The 18,640-nt window shown below is 35.8% G+C and overlaps 1 pseudogene; it reads left to right on the top strand.

Moving 5' to 3' along the window:
- Positions 1 to 3,938: 3,938 nt before the first annotated feature.
- On the top strand, positions 3,939 to 4,907 carry LOC141579231 (olfactory receptor 6C75-like; annotated as a pseudogene).
- The last annotated feature ends 13,733 nt before the right edge of the window (positions 4,908 to 18,640 follow it).

Raw genomic sequence — 18,640 nt, 5'->3', positions numbered from 1 at the left:
GTTGTATATAGTCGCATATTACTCAGCTATAAAAAATGAAATCTTGCCATTTTCAGCAATGTAGATGAACGTTAAGTGTATGATGCTGAAATAAGTAAGAAATATCAGAGAAAGAAATACCATATGACTTCACTAATCTGTAGAATATTAAAAAGAAACATACTGTACAATAAAAATTGACACAACATTGTAAACTAAGTATACTTCAATTAAAAAAAGAAAAGAAAAAACAAACAAAGAAATAATAAACAAAACAAAACAAGCAAAGAACAGATTGGTGGTTACCAGAAGGGTGTGGAGGTGGGGAAAGACTAAAATGGATAAAGGCTGTCAACTGTATGGTGACAGATGAAAATTAGATTTTTGGTGGTGAGGACACTATAATGTATACAGAAATTGAATATTATATATGTGTATATATATATATGCACACACATATATATGTTTACACATACATATATGTACACATATATAAAAGACAAGTTCTGAGGATGTAATGTACAAAATGATGACTATAGGTAACAATAGTGTATAATCTTACCTATTCTACACATGACTGTCAGTATCTACAAATTTTGAACTCCCAGTCTATCCTTTCCCTGTATAGCACAGGGAAATATATACAAGATCTTGTGGTAGCTCACCACGAAAAAGAATGTGACAATGAATATATGTATGTTCATGTATAACTGAAAAATTGTGCTCTACACTGGAAATTGATACATTATAAATTGATTATAATTCAATAAAAAATGTTAAAATATCAATAGTGTATTGTACATATAGAAAGGTTCTAAGAGAGAAGGTCTTAAAAATTCTCAGTACAAGGAAAAACTTGTAAATATATGAAGTAATGAATGTTAACTAATCTTATTGTGGTGATCATTTGCAATCTATACCTATATCAGTATTATTCAGCCATGAAAAGAAATGAAGTTCCGATACATGCTATAATCTTGAAAACATTATATTAAGTGAAACAAGCCAGACATAAAATGACATCTACTGTGATTTCATTTACAGGAAATATCTAGAATAGGCAAATCCATTGTCTATACAATGCTATATGTCAATTATATCGCAATAAAATTGGGAAAAACATAACCCCTAAATTTTTTTTAAAAAACCATCAATTGTACTTTTATTTATTCCTTAATTGTGTTCTTCTTTTATGTGTATTGAATTTCTTACCTACATTCTTTTCTTTTTGTCTGAAGAACTTATTTTAATATTTCTTACAGAGAATGCATGGTGGCAATGAATTCCCTCAGAATTTGTCAGAAAATTTCTTTATTTCCCTTTCATTTTTGAAGGACAGTTTTGCTGGGTATAGTTGTGTTTGGTGATAGTTTTTTTTCCCCTTTAACCTTTCAGTATATCAGTACTTCTTGTTTACAGGATTTCTAGTAAAAATACTGATATCCCATTTCCTCTATGAGTAATGTGTGTGTGCATGTTTGTGGTTTTTTTTTTTTTTTTTTTTTGCCCTGGCTTCTTTCAATATTTTCTGTTTAACATTTATTTTCTGAAGTTTTTATATGCTTAAGTGTAGATATTTTGTTTATTACTATGCTTGGTATTCTTTCCTGAATCTAAGGTTTGGTGTCTGTCACTAATTTTTATTTTAGAAACAATTGGGAAATTAAGTCATATAATTACTTTGAAAATCTTGGCAGAGAACAGCATGGGCATCTGGGAGCCAATGTCACCACAAATGGTGAAATGATAAATATAAGGCTTGTATCAGTGACTCTTGTTCTCATCAGTGACCACTTAGCTGCTCTCTGCTTCAACTTTCTGCCCTGGTCCCTTCAGCTCCTATTGAGGTTTGGGAGCCTGTGCTCTCTGCTCACTGACTGGGTACATCCTGCTTGGAGACCAAACAGTTCTGTGGGAAAACTATCACAGAGGCCTCAGACTTGTATGTCAGAAGCTGCTTGTCATTGATGTGGTGGAACAAGGATGCTTCTCCATGTGTAAAGGTGAGGATGTGCTGGAGGACCATAGTGTGAAGTAAAAGTGTATTGGAGCAGATGAGCCCATGACAGTGAGTACTTCATTAGGAGAAACCTTGTCTCAACAGCTCTCTAGGCTGAACTCAGAAGAATCTGCCTGCTCTATTAGCTGGTGTAGGAGGTGGACAACAATGTTGCATATTCAGTGGGGTTTTAGTCACAGACAGAGACAGACACAGAACTTTCATTACTTCTAAGTAGACCCAGAGTTAAGTCCCAGCCCAGAACTTGAGACAGTGAAATGTGGCAGTTTATTCTGTCTATGTCAGTGGTCAGGGATGCCAAGAAGCTTTCCTGGGGTATGAAAAATTCTGAGCTATAGAAACAGGACTTTGTCAGCCAGGGACACTGGGAACATGGGATGCATATTCACCCCATTCTGGGAACACAGGCTCTGGAAATGATTTTCCTTTCCTCTCCTCTCCCCTGAATGCAGAAAAAGCTCTCCATTTCTTGGAAGAGATTAACTGCAAGAGGAGGAAACCCTGCCCCACCCTGAGGTGACTCCTGTGTGCCTGGGTCAGGGGCAGTGGTAACTTGGAGGACCTACTGCTGGAACAGAGACAAAGGCACCTTCAGGTGGCCCTGGGGACAGTGCCACTCTGGAGTAAGCAGTTTGGTTGCATGAGCATCACTTCAGGGAACTTGGCTTATGGCAGGTGGGTGAAAAAGGCACACTCCACGCCACTGACTTTCAGCTTAGTATTGGCATGCTACACCCAAACCCAATTATAAGAGAAGTGATTTACTGAGGGGCCTGAAGAGCAGAAGGAGAAAGTTCTTGGAGCTTTGATGTAAGAATTAGTCTGCCATGTTTGGAAAATATCATTCCCAGTGGGCTAGTCCTGTGAGCTACTGTCACTCCCCATCCTTCTCACATGTCATCCTGGATCCATGGAAAAGTGAAGTAAATCCTTGATTTACAACTTACAGCATGTTGAGGAATCCCCAGTGTCTCTGGACTCCATTCTCTTCTATACAGTGATTGTGCTAAGTAAATCATCTCTAAGGCCTGTGTCATTTCATAGGTCAGAAACTCACCAAAGATATTAACTGAAGGGTAAAAAAGTTTAGATAAATAAATTTAACTCTCTTAAGGTTGAGGTATCCCAACAATGGGTTTGTTCCTATCTTAAAATATTGTGTTATAGAATTTGGAAACAGCATGGGCTTTGGATCTAGGGAGATCTAGTAATGTCTCAGCTCTGCGTTTCCCAGCTGCATCACCCACCTGAATTTGCCTCTGCAGAAGAAGTGGTGGGCAACCTATTCATTGTTACTGTGAAGAGAAATAGAAATACTGATTTTCAGTGACCTGCATAGTACCAAGCATTAGTAAAGTCCTCAGCAAATGATGATGATGATTTGAACAGAATTTGTTTCATAATTTAAAAGGGATATGCAAATGATTGTTACTACTATTACTATTATGTTTAGTTATGAACTGATAATATTGCAAAACATAATAAAATATTTTATAAATATACAAATGGCAATAACCCTATCTAATTATCACACTATACTTGAGTAGACTAATGACCCAAATGTTACAATTAGACTTTGTGAAATATTTAAGAAACATTGTATCCCATGACAAGGGAGTTACATGCTTTGTCTTACTTAATTCTCATAAGAAAATGAGCAGGTAGATTCTATCATCTTCCTTTTACATGGAAGTTCACAAAAGAACTAACTATTCAAAGATAGCCCATATATCTGGGGTTAGAACTCAGTATTAAACTAGTATTGGACTCAGTTCCTTCTAATTTAAGAACAAACTCATTGGATTACTTTGCTATCTTCCAGCTGTTTTTCAGGCAATCGAATAGCTTGATCTTGTGCTCCCTAAAACCTTTGTGCTTGTTCTAATATTTAGTTTAAGATCCGTAGATGCTGCTACTGTGGAAAGAGATGTCCATGGAAATGGGGAATGGAACAATTGTCCAAGAATTCACTTTGGAGGGGTTTCCTGCTGTCCAGCACCTGTGGAAAGTCCTCTTCCTGGTGCACCTGCTGGCATACCTGGCATCCATTGCAGGCAGTACACTCATAGTCATCATCATCTGTGCTGACTCCAAACTCCAGACACCTAAGTACCTTTTCCTCAGCCTTTTTTCCTTCATTGAATGTTGTTTCACAAGTGCTGTTATTCCAAAGTTCCTGGCCATCTTTCTGTCAGCCAAGCAAAAGATTTCCTTCCCTGCCTGTTTCATACAAGCCTTTGTCTTTTTATTTCTGGGAGCTGCAGGTTTCCTCCTCATAGCAGTGATGTCTTGGATCGGTACTTGGTCATTTGTAAGCCTCTTCATTACCCAACCGTCATGAACCTGAGGACTAGCTTCCTCCTGGTCACTGCCTGCTTTGCTTTGGGCTTCACCCTCATCACTGGTCCAGCAGTAAAGCTTTCCCAGTTATCCTTCTGTGGCCCCCATGTCATCCCTTACTTCTTCTGTGACTTCAGCCCCCTGATTCATCTCTCCTATTCTGACACCAGATCTGTTGAAATATATTTCTCCTTCCTCACTTCATTTGTCATACAGCAACATAGTAATCACAATCATGCAACTCCCTTCAGCCAATGAGCGACAGAAGGCTTTCTCCACCTGCTCCTCTTACCTCATTGTCCTCTCTTTGATATATGGCAGCTGCGTCTTTATATACATGAAACCAAAGCAAGTGAACAGGCTGGACTCCAACAGGTAGAGGGCCCTTGTGAACACAGTGGTGACCCCACTGCTAAGTCCTGTCATCTACACTCTGCAGAAGAAGCAGCTCCATCAGGCTCTGAAGGAGATGATATTCAAGATGAAAATATCAAGATTAAAAAAAAATCGCATGGCCTTGGAGTGGAAGGCTTCAGTACAACATGAGTTTTCATTTAAGCCAATGTAGCAGTCCACAGTGTTCCTGGTGGAGAGTCTGTGGCAGACCTCACATGACCTATTTACACATCCCCAGTGAAGTGGAAATCTCTGCTTTCTCAAAGCCACATTTTACCTTGTTATGCCTAACTATATTCTCAATAGGTATTCCACATACTGATGATAATTTATTTTAATTACAAAATCTTTATTTAATTTTTGTGCTTTTGATATAAATCATGCACTTGAAATTTCAAAAATTTAGTAATTTATACCCTTTATTTCACTTCTGTCTGGCCATAAACATGGTAAATAAACAACTATTTACCAAAAGGCATTTAACTAATTAAAATGATGGAAGATTGTATATCATATAATTATTATGAAGAAAATGATGGAAATTGTACCAATGCTTAGATCCACAGTGCCTCTGTGCCTAGCCTAAGGAACTAATGTCACAGCTCTCTTTGCATTAGGATATATGTGGTTTGCATTAGTGTTCTTGGCCCTGGGCTTAGCTACATATGTGCACATCACTCCCATGTTGGAGAGAAATAGAGCAGTTTTAGTTCTCAGATTATCCTCTAAGGAGAGGGAATAACCACAGCATTGCAAAACTGAACTGTATTCCTGTTTTCTAAATTATTTGTTCTAGCACCAGACCCTCAGATTCATAATATATATTTATGATTGGTTCTTATCCTAAAGTGGCTACTACAGAAGATGTGTGAATGTAGGTGACAAGTAGCACTCATTCCACATTTGTATGTTTTCTTCCAAAGACTCAGTATAATGGAATCTTGGTTATTAGCCTATCTACTTCATAATACTAATGAAATTTTTTAAATAAATCAAATATTTTTTTCCTGGTGGATTTGTGTTGTTAGCTACAAGGTTTTTGTGAAAAATGCTGCAATGAATTGATAACCTATTTTAATAGCAACATTTCCATTATCACAGTCCTTAACATTGTGTGCTTTTAGCTGGTATTTTCATAATAGACATGTAGGGTTTGTTTTTTTTTTTTCCTTTGGAGGAAATATTTCTAAAAAGATTTACACAGATTTTTTATTTTATTTTGTTTGTTTTTCAGCCCAAACTCTGAGGTCAGATAATCACAAATACTATTTATATAATACCTTCTATACGATGATTGGATCACACTTGGTCTTGAAAGTCATATTAGAGTTCAGATTTCACCTTATTGACAATTAATTATCAAACATGCTTTTAGAATCACAGATGTGTTATGATTAGCTACGTATAGTACATAGCTGTGGACAGTTATGAAAAAGAGATTGGAAAGGCCAAGAGAAAGAGGATGATGGCTTAGGGAAGTGGCAGTGGGTTGCAATACAAAGGGACCAGTAGTAGACTCTGAATCATTCTGCGCTGGACAAGACTGAGGTTTTAAGCCTGGTGCTGCCTTCTACTTATGAACTGGTCAACTTCCTAAAATATTAGTCACCTTATTTGTAAAATGTGGAAATTGGGCCAATCTCTAGAAGCCACTTGAAAATGACTCATGGGGATAGGATCAAGATATTGCAGGAACATGGACTAAAGTTCCACCCTCAGGTGAACTACCAAGAAGTGTATTGAAGTGGTTGAGATTCAGCAACTGTAAAACTAAATCAGGACATTATGGTCAAACTGCTGAAAAGAGCATACCTTTTCCCAAGGTTTTAATCAAGATTTGATTATAACTTATTGTACTTAAACTAAACAAATGCTCTTTATATTACTTTTGGATAGACTATGATTGAATGATAAATTTGATAAATATAAAAATGAGGCCCACAAATCCAAAATTGAATCTATGAATCCAGCCTGGTCATTATCAGCTATAGGTGGTACCCAGGGAGGACAAACTCTGATGTGGAGATTAATTCACTAGATTATGTTTTTGTAAACATTTTTATTCAGACAAATCCCCTGAGCTAATTCAATATCAAAGATGCTTCCAGTCATAATAGTTTAAAACAACTTTTTGGAAGTATGACTGACACACAAGAAGGTGTATATATTTAATTTATACAGCTTGATGTGTTTGGAAATAATTATATACCTGTGAAACCATCATCACTATCAATGCCATATACCTATTTAGCATCTCCAAAATTTCTTTCAGCCAGTATTATTGTTGGTTTATTTCCTTGTATTGTAAAAGCACTTAATATAAGATCAATTTTCTTAGCAAATTTTTAAGTAGACAATCAAGCATGATCAATCATATGCCTTATTGTTTTAAAGCTCTACAGAGCTTCCTTATTTTTTTTAAATAACTGAAACCTTGTACCCTTGATCAACACCTCCCTATTTTTCCTTCACCCAGCCCCTAGGTGGGATCTCATAAGTGAAATCATGCTGTTTGTTTTCCTGTGTATGGCTTATTTTACTTAAAATAATGTCCTCCAGGTACATCTAATTTGTTGCAAATTTTATTTTTAAAACCTGAATAATATTCCATCAAATGTATAGAATACATTTTCTTTACCCATCTTCTGTAGACAGACATTTAGGTTATTTCCATATCTTAGCTATTGTCAATAATAACACAATAAACAAGGAGTGCATATATATCTCTGAGATTCATATCTTAATGACTTTGTGTATATACCTAGAAATGGGACTTCTGGATCATATAGTTATTCCACTTGGAAATTTTTGAGGGAACTCTATATTGTTTTCCATAGTGGCTGCATTCATTTATTTTTCATCAACAGTATATGAAAGAATACTTTGTCCACTTCCTTGCCAAAATTTTTATCCTTTTTTAAATTATAACCATCCAAGGAGCTGTGAGGTGATATCTCATTATGGGTTTGATTTGTATATTTCTTGGTGATGTTTGCATTTTCAGTAGTGATGCTGAGCATCTTTTTAAGTACCTGTTGACCATTTGTATGCCTTCTTTGGAAAAATGCTCTTCAGTTTCTTAGTTCATTTTTGAAATTGGATTTTTTTTTACATTTAGTTGTAAGAGTTCTTCACATATTATGAATATTAACTCCTTATCAGATATATGATTTACAAATATTTTCTCCATTCCATAAGTTCCCGTTTTCTTAAATTTTTCTTTTACTATGCAGATTATTTATTTTTGCCTTTGTTGCTTGGGCTTTTAATGTCATATCCAGAAAGTTATTGCCAAGACCCAAATCAAAGAGGTTTTTGCCTTTGTTTTCATCTAGCACTTTTATTGTTTCAGGTCTTATAATTAAGCCTTTAATCATTTTGAATTAATTTTTGTGAGTGGTGTAAGAAAAAGGTCCAATTTCACTTTTGTGCATGTGGTTACTCAGTTTTCCCAACATCATTTATTAGAGAAACTATCCTTTCTCCACTGAATGTTCTTAGCTTCCTGGTCAAATATTTGTTGACATATATGCAGAGGCTTATTTCTGGGCTTTCAGTTATCTTTCATTGGATTCTGTGTCTCTGAGCCAGTACTGTGGTGTTTTGTTTAGTTGAGCTATTTAATATAGTTTGAAGTCAGGAAGCATAGTGCCTCCAGCTTTGTTTCTTTTCTCAGGATTCCTTTGGCTATTCAGGATCTTTTGTGGTTCCATACAAATTTAGGTTTGTTTTTCTACTTCTGTGAAAAGTGCCATTGGAATTCTTATAACAATTGCATTGAATCTATTGATGGCTATGAGTGGTATGGACATTTTAACACCATTGATCATTACCATCAACAAACATGAGACATTCTTCCATGTCTTTGTGTCTTCTTCAATTTCTTTCATTAAGACTTTTAGTTTGAGTTCACTCTTTGGTTAAATTTATCCTAAGTATTTTTGATTTTGATGTTATTGTGAATGATGTTTTTCCTTTATTTCTTTTTTTAGATATTTCATTGTAAGTATATGAAAATCATCAGTTTTGCATGTTGATTTTATATCCTGAAAAGTTACTGAATTTGTTGATTAGTTCTAATGTGGAGGGGGTAGTGTTTAGGATTTTTATATACATACAGTTGATCTTCTGATATAATATCGTAGTGTCTGGAAATAAAGACAATTTTACTCCCTCCTTTCCAATTTGGATGAGTTTTATTTCTTTGTTTTGCCTGATTGATCTGGCTAGGACTTCAGTCCAATTTTTCATAATAAAGATGAGAATCTTGTTTATGATCTTGAAGGAAAATCTTTCATTCTTTTATCATTGAATGTGATGTTGGCTGTGGGCATGTCACATATGGCTTTTATTATACTGAGGTGAGTTATGTTTATCCTCACTCTGATGAGGTTTTTTTTTATCATGAAAATATGTTATATTTTGCCAAATGCTTTTTCCTGAATATGTTGAAATTACCATATAATTTTTATCTTTTATTCTGTTGAGGTGGTGTACCATATATATTGACTTGTGTATGTTGAAACATCCTTGCAGCCCAGGGCTAAATCCTATTTGGTCATGTTGTATGAACCCCTTGTTGTGCTATTGAATTCATTTTGGTAATATTTTGCTGAAAATTTTTGCATCTGTATTCATCATGGATATTGGTTTGTAGTTTTTGTTTTGTTTTGTTTCATTTTCTTATAGTGCCCTTATCAAGGGAATGCTGGCTTCATAGAATGTGTTTGGTAGTGTATAGTGTAAATGCCTGACAGTAAGCTTTTTATTATTATATAAGTACCTGACATTAAGCTTTTGATTCTGAGGCCTCCACTTCAAAGCACCCATCTCAAATAAACAAGTTCCCAGCTGTGTGACACAGCTACTTACTAAACAACTAGATAAGGAACCTGGCAACCCTCACTCAGGAAGTTCCCCTATTAGAAAGCACTGGGTAAGCTAGATAACTGACCACTTGAGTGATCCTGCTTTTCCATTTCTGTGCCCTAATTTTTGCTCTTAAGTTTTAAATTCACCAATAAAGTATGAAACCATAGACTCCCCACCCTTGAACTCTAATAAAGGCAGCCACCAAGAATACTTGCAAGTCCTCTCTCTCCATGTGATCTTCCTGTGTGGCCCTTGGGCTTGCCAAACACCCTGCAGGACCTGGGAGTAATAAATCTTGATTTTCCAAAGCTCCCTTATGGTTGTTGCTGAGGTGTGTCTTGCACTCATAATAAACACAAAGGCCATTCCAGCGGAACATTGGTTCTAGTGGGAAATGTTTATGGAGACTCACCGGAAGCACTTGGGCACAGAAGAGTGCTTCAGGCACTCATAGCCAATAGCATGACTCCCAATATGCTGAGACCAACACAAAACAGAATCTTCCCTCCTCTCCATTTTTTTAGAAGAGTTTCAGAAAGATTGATATTAGTTCTTCCTTAAGTATTTTGTAGAATTCACCAGTAAACTATCTGGTTCTGGGCTTTTCTTTGTTGGGATTTTTAATGTCTGATTCAATCTATTTACTCATTATTGGTCCTTTCGTATTTTCTAATAGTTCACAATTCAGTCTCAGTAAGTTGTGTGTTTCTAAGAATTTATCTTAGACATTTATTATTTTTAATTTCAATTTTGTATTTTTCACATCTCGTGTGTATAAATGCAACTTATTTTTGTATTTTGATCCTGTGTACTGAGACACTGTTAAAGTCATTCATAAGTTCTAGTAGTATTTTGTGGATTCCTTTGAGTTATCTATATATGAGAGTATGGCATCTGCAAACAGAAATAATTTTACTTCTTTCTTTCCAATCTTAATGACTTTTATTTCTTTGTCTTGCCTAATTGCTCTCATTAGAATCTCTAATACAGTGTTAAATAGAAGTGGCTAGAGAAGACATCCTTGTCTTATTCCTGATCTTAGGGAGGAAACATTCAGTCTTTCTATATTAAGTATTATATCTTGTGGTTTTTAAATATAACTTCATTAAGTGGAGTAAGTTCCTCTCTATCTTTGGTTTTCCAAATGTTTTCATGAGAGATTTCAGATTTGGTCAAATGCTCTTTTGGCATCTATTGAGATCATCATGTGTTTTTTTGCCCATTATTTTATTTATATGATATATTACATTGATTAACTTTATATGTTGAAATAAATTTGCATTCCTGGAATAAAGCCCAAGTGGTCATGGTGTATTATCTTTTGTAATATGTTCCTGAATTTGGTTTGCTAGCATTTTACTGAGTATTATTGTATTTCTTTTCATAAGAGATATTGGTGTGTAGTTTTCTTTTCTTCTGCTGTCTTTGTTGGGTCTTGATGTCAGGGTAATACTGCCCTCATAGAAAGAGTTGAGATGTGTTCTTATCTATTATATATTTGGAAGTTTGTGACTAATTGGTGTTAATCCTTGTTTAAAAGTTTTATGGAATTCATTTATTAAAGACATCTGTTCCTAGGCATTTTTGTTATCTCAGTTATCTCTGATTCAGTTACCTGTCTTTGACTTAAGCAGAATTGTAAAGCTTCCCTTCTTTTCTCTCTTTAAAATTATATTTTGTGTACCATGAACGTCTCTGCTGTTTAGGACTTCATTTTCTAAACAAGCTGTATTATATGACAAAACCTACTGCCTAACATTGTATTTCCTGCAAGGCTGGCTTTAGTTTATAACACATAAAATGCTGCTTGATCGATCATATCAGGTCACATACTCACCTGGATGTGGTTCACAGATATTAGAACTTTGTTCTGTTTTTTCCTATCAGTTGGTAAAAATGCTGTTTTAAACTGACAAATAAGCAGGAACTTTTGAAACTGAGATGTTTCTTTGTTTCAGCTTAAAAATCTGTGTTCTTATAATGTTCTCACCAAATCCAGGAATAAAAAATTTCCATATTTTTGTGTATTTGGAGTTCTCTGAAACTTGAGGAAGCTAGATTTTAGTCCTATGGAGGTCTTGGCTAATAGAGTTCAAACACAGAGGGAAAAAAAAAAAGCAGTTTAAATTCATCATGATGATTTCTTAGAGTCATTCCTTAGAACTCCTGAACATACCCATTCTCACCTGAACTAGCACACATGGGCAGTGTAAAAAGCAAATCCAGACTAAGATATGGAGAGGCTTCATTCAATAAATAAGTAAATAATTTATTGCAGTAGGGAGAGTTTTCAACTGTAGAATCTGTAAGCATCTCGGAATCTGTAAGCATCTCAAAATCTAACAGTAAAGGGATTTTCTTTTATATAGTAAGCAGGGAGAGCAGAAATGTTTTGGGGGAGGAGAGCCCATGGTGTTTTGTCAGGATAGCAAATTCAGAGTGCTTCAACAGAAAATATTTCTCCTGTTGTTGGCCAATTCTTGGAATAAGTTCTTAAGAGGATGTTCTGCACCTTAGTTCTTGCTTAATCTTGAGGTAATGCCAAAGATTTAGGGCATTAAATGAGCAGGAGAGAAGCGGGACAAATGTTTGGTCAAGCCAAGGAAGTCATAAGTCAATGGACAAGTCAGTTCACAGTGGGCAGCTAGGAAAACTTAGCCAGTAGCAAACCTTTTCACTGTGGATTCATCTCAGAGAAGACTCAGAGATGAGAACCCCCTCAGCCTACTGACTCCCAGTCAACACAGATCCTTTAAGACAGACTTAGTTTACCACTGTCAACAGTGACTCCCTTGTCTCTCCAGATGGGAAAATATACTCATACCATTGTTGCTGGAAATGGAAAGTCAGAAATGGAAACACTACCATGTTTATCACTTGTTGGTGAAACAGAAACTGTGAGCAAACCTCAAAGATATCTAGAAATTGTTAGGAGAATTTAGAATACATTTAGATAGACACAAATGTACTAAATGTCTCTGAGGATGTTAGTTGGTTGTTGCTGGACATATAAAATTGTCAAATTATCAGTAAATGAATTGTATTAATTGTGAGTGAAAATTGTGTAATATGTGCTCTCAAAAACCTGCATTTTCCTTGTAACATCTTCAAAGAAGATTTGTTATTATTACCCTATGGTCTACAAATAAAAGTATAGACAATAGCTTTCTTATGAACATTATGTTTGCTTTAAAATCTCAAGTCTGTATATAAAGTCTTCTCTAAAACAAAACAGGAATTTTTACTGTCTCAAACCCAGTCTTTTGATATAATTTCAATTTTACTCATTCACATCATTTCTAAAATACATTTTATTCTTATCATCTTTCCATTTCTTTCTTTTAATTGAAGTATAGTCAGTGACAATGTGTCAATTTCTGGTGTACAGTGCAATGTCCCAGGCATGTGTATATATACGTATATTCATTTGCATGTTATTTTTCATTAAAGATTACAACAAGATATTGAATATACTTCCCCATGCTGTACACAAGAAATTTATTTTTTATCTATTTTTATATCTCATGGAAAACATCTGCAAATCTCAAAATTCCACCCTTCCCATGCTATTTGCCCCCAGTAACCATAAGATTGACTGTTATTTCTGTGAGTCTGTTTCTGTTTTATAGATGAGTTCATCAATGTCTTCTTTTCTTTATTCCAGATATGAGTGACATCATATGGTATTTTTTTTCTCTGACTAACTTTATTTAGAATGATGATCTCCAGGTCCATCCACCTTGCTGCAAATAGCATTATTGTATTTTTTATGGATGAGTAGTATTCCATTGTATATATATACACATACTACATCTTTATCTAGTTATCTGTCGATGGGTGTGTGGGTTGTTTCAATGTCGTGGCTATTGTAAATAGTGCTACTGAGAACACTGGGGTGCATGTGTCTTTTCAAATTATATTTTCCTTCAGATATATGCCCAGGGGTGGGATTGCTGGATCATATGATAAGTCTATTTTCAGTCTTTTGAGGAATCTCCATACTGTCCTCCCCAATTTACATTCCCAACAACAGTGTAGGATTCCCTTTTCTCCACACCCTCTTCAGCATTTATCATTTGTGAACTTTTTAATAATGATCATTCTGACTAGGGTGAGGTAATATCTCATTGTAGTTTTGATTTGCATTTCTCTAACAATTAGTGATATTGAGCATCTTTTCATGTGCTTGTTGGCCATTTGTATGTCTTCTCTGGAGAAATGTTTACTTAGGTCCTCTGTCCATTTTTTAATTGTGCTGCTTGTTTTTTTGATACTAAGCTGTATGTGCTGTTTGTATATTTTGCAAATTAGTCCCTTGTCAGTCTCATCATTTGCAAATATTTTCTCCCATTCTGTAGGTTTTCTTTTGACTTTGTTTATGGTATGCTTAGCTGTGCAAAAACTTTTACGTTTAATTAGATCCCATTTGTTTATTTTTGCTTTCATTTCCATTATTCTAAGAATTGGTTGTAAAAAAAATTATTGCTGTGATTTATGTCAAAGACTGTTCTGCCTGTTTTCCTCTAGGAGTTTTTATAGTATATGGTCTTACATTTAGGTCTTTAATCCATTTTGGGTTTATTTTTGTATATCATGTTAGAGAGTTTTCAAATTTCAGCCTTTTACAGGTAGCTGTCCAGTTTTTCCAGCACCACTTTGAAGAGACTGTCTTTTCTCCATCATATATTTTTGCCTCCTTTGTCATAGATTAATAGACCATAAGTATGAGGGTTTATTTCTAGACTTTCTATCCTGTGGCCCAAGCTGCAGCTCACTAAATTGAGTTAAATTAGAAAAGTTGCAGACAGACTTTCATCCAATTGTGAGAGACCCATCCCAGGCCATTTTCCTACAAAGCTTGAGAGTAGTAGCTAAGAAAAGAGAATTTTCCCTTTGCCCTGTGCTAAGTGGTCAGTCCAGGGGAGAATCTCTATCTTATGACACTTTCAGTCCATGTATCTGGGGATACCAGACTGAGGACAGAAAGAGAGTGTATGCTTTGACTCCAGAAATTATTTTCTGATTCATTCTCTCACCTATTGTCCACCTAAATAAAATATTCTCTTTCACAGTTTAAATCCACAAGCATCTTTTATGTGAGCCTCTGTCACTCAACTAGTGTTCATCTCAGATCTCTGACCTAGCCGTCTGATGTAATCAGTCTCCTGTTCATTTTAGTATGTGAGGTCAGCTTAAAGAGGAACAGACTCTGATTCACTTTAAAATAAATGAGTGACATTAAGGTCATGTACTCACCCACATGCAGTTTACAATAACCAGAGCTTTGTCCCTGCTTTTTCACTCTTCCAACAAACCAAGATGCTTGTTTACGCTGTTAGGAAGGAAGGAAGGAAGGAAGGGAGAGAGGGAGGGAGGAAAGAAGAGATAGAGAGAGACACTTGCATTTGAGATGACCCTAATTTGTCCCAGAGAAAAGTTCAACATGTATATCATGTCTGCTAAGTATCCTTCTTCATATCCAGAGTTTTCCAAAATTGGCATAAATCAAAGTGATAGCTCCATGGCAATCTTGCCCAATGAAATCATGGGAAAGAAAAGAGAGCACAAACTGCCCTCCATGCTCTACTGGAACCTGGGGGTGAGTTCTCTGGGAATTCCAAAAAGCTTTCATACCTTCCTTGCAGGCTCCTGGTCCCCCAGACACACATTCTGCTCCTATATCAGCCACCACCAGCAGGAGACCCTGCTTGCTGGGAAAATGTTACAGGGCATCATGGGAGACAACAGCTTCATCACTCAGACTGGTCCCTTGTACATACTGTTTCTCTAAAGTGAATCTCAAGGCAGGTAAAATGCACCACCATTCCTCCAACTCTTGAAATTTAAGAAAATGCATGTTACTGGGAGCAGAGGTGAAAGTGAATTTTCACTTTTAGCACTGGACTGTCTCTTGACACAAATCAGGATCCACCAGGGCCAGTGGGCAGATCTTAGACACACCAGACCTCATTAGAAGAAAATAGAACAAAGCCTTCTAGAGATCAGTGCCCCTTAGCATCCCTGGTGGCTGCTAATTGGGCACTGTTGGAAATATAATATTATAGCACACACATTATAGTTACTCTTTAATTATGTATGCAAATATAATAATTTTGACTCCCAAATGTCTAAATTTTCCTCCATGAAAATCTTCATTGGTGGACTACATATAATGCTTCTTGAGTTTATAAAGTCCTAAATTGCATTATCTTACTAAAGTGAAGCTATAAGATCAAATGAGGTATTTGGACACATAGCTGGCTGTAATAAAGTAAAGCTCTTCCTTTCTCTGCCATAGCAGTATCAAAGACATCAAATAAAACAAAAAGTTTAAATAAGAGCAAGGGTCTCATAACGTAATACCCCAAAATGTCCAGGTTTCAGTTGATAATAGCTAGTCATACCAAGAACAAGGAATAGCTCAACTCAAATGAAAAAAGACAATGAACACCAACTTCAGGGTGACAGAGACACTAGAATTATGTGACAGAGTTTTAAGTGTCCATCATAAAAATGCTTCCATGATACATTATAAACATGCTTGAAACAATTTTTAAAAATAGAAAATTTCAGCTAATAAGTAGAAGACATAAAGAAGAACCAAATGAAGATTTTTGTAACTAAAATCTACAGCAAGTAAATTTTTTTTTAAATGTAATGAATGGGCTCAAAAGCATCATGGAAGGGAAAGGGGAAAAATCAATGAACTGGTAGCTAGAACAGTAGAAATTATCCAGTCTGAACAACAAAAAGAAAATAGACTGAAAAAATTATATACAACCACATGGACCTGTGGAATTATAAAAAAAATCTAACATTTGTGTCATTGGGGTCTGAAAAAGAGGAGAAACAGGATAGGACACTCCTGTATACCAGCAATAAACATGTGGCCATCAAAATTAAAAGTACAATTGCACTTACAATCACTCAGTAGAAATGAAATGCTTCAGCATGAATGTAACAAAACATGTACAGAATTTATATACTGAAAATTACAAAATGCTAGTGAAAAAGGAAACTCTAAATAATAGAGAGATATATTATGTCCATGAATTTAAAAACTAGAGAGGAGAGATCAAGATGGTGGACTAAGAGGACATGGACCTCACTTCCCCAGATGAACATGCCAAAATTATATCTGCATGTGGAATATTTCTCACTGGAAACTGGAACCTCGCAGAAGAATCCTGTACAACCAAGGCTGTAAGCAAGGTACATACATAATTGGATTGGAAAGGAAGAAAAGTGATCAGGTTGGGACCTGCAGCCCTGGGAGGGGACTCAGGAAAAAGGGAGATTGTACCTGCACTGGGGAGTGAATAGGTCAAGCGACAGAATGGGGTCCTGGGGTCCTAAACTGAGGAGATAAGCCCCCTTCCCTCATTGGAGGACTGGTGGGTCATACAGAAAGACTGGAGATGCCTGGACTCCACTCATGAGGTGCGTATGCAATGACTTGCCCCAGGCTGTGTGGAGAGAGGTCCGCCCTAATAGTCGCTGAGTTCCTTGGAACTGTCTCACTTCATGCCCCAGCCCAAGCTGAGGGAACACTATGGCCCTGCTCACTCCAGGCACTGTATCTAGGGTGGCCAGGACCAGGGAAGAGGCTCAAACTTGGAACACAGAGGTGACCCAGTTTGGAATGGAGCCCGAGTGAGTTGACAATGGCCATTGTTCACACTTACTCAAGATGATAACCACTAGTTTTTTCTCAATATCTGAATCTGCTTCTGCTTCTTTATTGTTATTATTATATTCACTAGGGTTTTTTGTATTTTTTAGATTTCACATACCTCACATATAAGTAATATCATACAGTATTTGTCTTTCTCTGACATTTCACTTAGCATAATGCCCTCCAAATACATCCATGTTGCTGCAAATGGCAAAAAAAATTTTTTATGTCTGAGTAGTATCCCACTGTTTGTATGTGTGTGTGTATGTACATGTGTTTGTATGATTGTGCATGTGTGTGTGTGTATATATATGTATCACATCTTCTTTATCCATTCTTCTGTTGATGGACACTTAGGTTGCTTCCATATCTTGGCAATTGTAAATAATGCTGCTATGAACATTGAGGTGCATGTATCTTTTCAAATTAGTGTTTTTGTTTTTCAGGAATGAAACTGCTCAGTCATATAGCAGTTCCATTTTTAGTGTCTTGAGAAACCCCCACAGTGTCTGTACCAAATTACATTTCAACCAAAAGTGTTATGAGGTTTCCCTTTTCTCCACATCCTTGCCAATATTTTTTATTTGTGTTGTTTTTGATGATAGCCATTCTGACAGGTGTGAGATGTTGTCTAATTGTGATTTTGATTTGCATTTCTCTGATGATTAGTGATACTGAGCATCTTTTCATCTGCCTGTTGGCCACTGCATTTCCTCTTTGGAGAAATGTCTGTTCAGTTCTTCTGCCCATTCTTTAATCAGGTTTGATTTTTTGATGTTGAGCTGTATGTGCTGTTTATAGATGTTGAATAATAATCCCTTATTGGTCATATAATTTGCAAATATTTTCTCTGATTCTGTAGACTGTCTTTTGTTTTATTGACAGTTTCCTTTGCTATGCAAAAGCTTTTAAGTTTAATTAGGTCCCATTTGTTAATTTTTGCTTTTTCCTTAATTTTAGGAGGTAGATCCAAAAATATGTTGCTATGATTTATGTCAGAAGATGTTTTTTCTATGTTTTCCCCTAGGAGTTTTATAGTACCCAGTCTTATATTTAGGTCTTTAATCCACTTTGAGTTTATTTTTGTATATGGTGTTAGAGAATGTTCTAATTTCAGCCTTTTATATGTAGTTGTCCAATTTTCCCAAAAACACTTGTTGAAGAGTCTGTCTTTTCTCCATTGAATATTCTTGTCTTCTTTGTTGTAGATTAACTGACAATAAATGTGTGAATATGTTTCTGGGCTATTATGTTCCATTTATTTGTGTGTCTGTTTTTGTCCCAGTACCATACTATTTTGATTACTATATCTTGTAATATAGTCTGAAGCCAGGAAGCATAATTCCTCTCTCTGTTCT

This window comes from Camelus bactrianus, chromosome 11 (assembly GCF_048773025.1).
Source record: "Camelus bactrianus isolate YW-2024 breed Bactrian camel chromosome 11, ASM4877302v1, whole genome shotgun sequence".
Classification (NCBI taxonomy): domain Eukaryota; kingdom Metazoa; phylum Chordata; class Mammalia; order Artiodactyla; family Camelidae; genus Camelus; species Camelus bactrianus.
Note: the sequence above shows the minus strand (reverse complement) of the source record. Positions and strands in the feature narration are given on the sequence as shown.